Consider the following 3,207-nt stretch of genomic DNA (forward strand, 5'->3'; position numbering starts at 1 on the left):
TGGCAGTCGTTTGTAAGAAAGAATTTTTAGGAAACTGTGTGGGACCATGTAGAAAAATATAATATGCGGCAATATGAGCTTATGTTGACTCTTTTCTCACAAGCAGATGGCATTGATACGAGTTTTCTTTAAAATAGTGGATTTAGAGGATAAATGGCCTCATCCAGATAACTGATCTTCAATGGTTATTCTTTACCTAGCTTAAGCAAAATACAGGGACTGGGAATTCATATGCCAGCTACACCTCAGTAACAATTAGTGCAAACTAATGCTTCAATCATGTTTTAATTAAAGTTCTACATACTTTAAGAAAATGAATGAGTATGCCTTGCAAGCTTCTTCCCTCATTAGCTTCAAAGCAAAAGGTCATATACACTCATCTGTGCCACTATTATTTTTGATCCTCTAACTGCACTGCTGTAGGTCAGCTTTCCATGGCACTAACCACATGGCACCAGGGAATTGGAGAATTAAGAACAAAAAGTGCTCTTAAGTGCTCTTTTGGTTTCTCAATGTGACTGTCTATCTAAGAGAGTATGGGAGTCCCAGACTTAATTCTTACACATGTGGTATTTAAAAAGAAAAAACAGTTTTCATGACATCAAAAAGACTGTGATTTTTTCTGCTAGATTTTCACCTTACTTCTTCTGCCAGAAAATCCCAACACGCACTGATAAACCTAAAGGACAATGCAGCAAGGGCTGCATCAAACAAGTAATAAAATGTGGAGAGAGGGCAATGTAGCAGACAGGGAAGTTTCTCTGTGACCTTACACAGTTTAGGCACAGAAATAAATGTCCTAAAACTGAGCAAAGATGGAAGAAGAATTGAAGGATAAATAATTAGCTGGAAAAATAAATCTGATTTGCAAACTGTGACTAATATCCTATTTTGATAGAATTAACAAAAACTACAGGATATTTCCCTAAAGCAGGTTTTCCTGAGTGTTTTTCTAATCACAGAATTAAGAGTTAATACTGTGTTTTGGACCTCTGGCTGCTTCCTGACATGTGGTGGTGCTACTGCTTAAAGCAAGTCAGATAGGCTTCTCTGAATATCAATTTCACATTTTATTCCTTTAAAAAAAATGCACAGTCATCTTAGAAACAATAAAAAGCAAAACCCCCATACTCATATTAATCTTTTCTTCTCATAAAATAATGTACAAATGTTCTTTATTGATTGAAGCATATTTTTTCTTTCATAATAAATGACTCTATATGTATAGTATTCCATTAGTTTAAAGAAAATTCCCTTTTACCATGCAGCTCAGCACTTATATAGCTACATTACCTGGGGACATGCCATGTCTACTGTCCAAAAACCACAGCAGACATTTTCATTTTAGCTCACCTCCACCCTATGGAAAAAAAAAGACCGTACCAGGAAATTAACAGTCTTTTGGTTATAAGTTTTCCCTCACCCCTACAGAAGAGAGCTGATAAAATGTTCTGATGTGCTATTCTAACTCCACTTTTTTGCCGTTTACTGTAGTTGTGTTCTACATATGGACATATTTAATTGTGTTACAAGCTGTGCAGAAAGAAACTTGTCATGGCATCCCTTTCAAACCTGATGAGAGCTATGCAAATGCTGGCCTTCGTTCAAGGCTGCATCTGATGCTCCTGGCAACAAGTGAAGCAAATAACACACATGGAGGAAGAAGGGAGGAGCACAAGTGAAGGATAGTTTCTGAGAGATCACAGCATTATAAAAAGATTTATATTAGATGTCTCCTATGTAATACTAATACTAATGCTAATAAATATGGTTGAATCTTTATTGTCAGAAACTGGTGCTGTTAGGGCACTTAGACCAGTTCAACTCCAGTTCCTAGCAAGATCAACTCCCAGAACAAATTTGAGAAGGCTCAGCTTTGTGCAGCAGATATTCCTCTTCTATCAGTGGCCAAGAGTAGAAAGGTCGGTTGAAAACACCTCACCTGAAAAAACAAAAACCTTTTTCTGCAAGGAAGCTGAACTGACAGTACATTAACATGTTTAGTGGTATCAGTAATGCCAAGAAATAGGCATGCAGTTTTTCATGCCTTCTATTTGAACCATAAAGACAGCTTAGGGGAAAAAAAGCAAAAGAAAAAGGAAAAGAAAAAACAATTCCAAAAGGCAAGATCCATTTGACTGTGGGATAGCTTTCAGAGGGAAATGAAAATGTCACCACCTGACATTTCCAAAGCTGAGCTTTCAACTCCTGAGACAGTGTGTAGGCAGGAGTGTTAAATAGAAGAGCTGGTCACAGACAAGTACACTCTCTGTATGTTTCCCTGGGGCAATTAGCGTCACTTCCCCTATCAAGGGGCTCACTGTGCTTACCAGTGAATATGTCAAGTCTGGTCACTCAGGAGTCTCTGAAAATAAACACTACAAAGTCACTGACAGGACCTTTAGGTTGAAAAATGAATCCTTCTAACTCATACAGTCTCAAAAAAGAAAGCTTAATTGAACAGTCCATTGAAAGAGATGAGTCTGTGCTCCACTGTGACATCCCGAGAGAAGCAGAACATATTCAACCAAAAAGCTGGTCTCAAGACAGCTTTTGGGCTGCCTTAATCTAGTTTTTCTTTTCCCTCCTTTCCTGTTGCACTGCTGGATTCATGCCGCAGGGGCAGAAGCTTTCCCCTTCCTGCAAACACATGGGCATGGTGCCGCAGCGGCCCTCCCTGAGGAATCTGAGATCACCAACCCAACACTGAGGTGCCCCAAGACAGTGAGGTGCTGAGAACATGCCCTTTTCTCACTGCAGACCCCAGGGCACCCGAGGACCATATCAGGTTGCTTTGAGGAGCCGTCAGCTAGTGCTGCACCGCATAAACACACCTCAAAGGTCTTAAAATTCTCAGCAATTCACTGAGCTGTTTTAAATTATTTTTGTTTAGAGATCCGTTTATGACTTATGAAAAGCATCACCTCTGAGGAGTTGTGTAGATGGCAACACTAAAAAAACGAGTTAACAAGGGGAGTCAGAGCTGAAGGCCTCTCCTACACACAAGTAATCACAATCTCCTCCACCTCCCCTTCCCTCCCTCCTCCAGGGACGAAAACAGTGGGGAAAAGTGAGATATTTCTTCCTTTGAAGTCCAATACAGATGATTGGGTCACTCCCCTTTCAGGAAGAGGGAAGGAGCAGCAGGGACAGGTTGGGCTTCCTTCCAAGTGTGCCATCCTGGACCTGCCCTCAGTAAGCTGATGG

Source organism: Athene noctua, chromosome 1 (assembly GCF_965140245.1).
Source record: "Athene noctua chromosome 1, bAthNoc1.hap1.1, whole genome shotgun sequence".
NCBI lineage: Eukaryota > Metazoa > Chordata > Aves > Strigiformes > Strigidae > Athene > Athene noctua.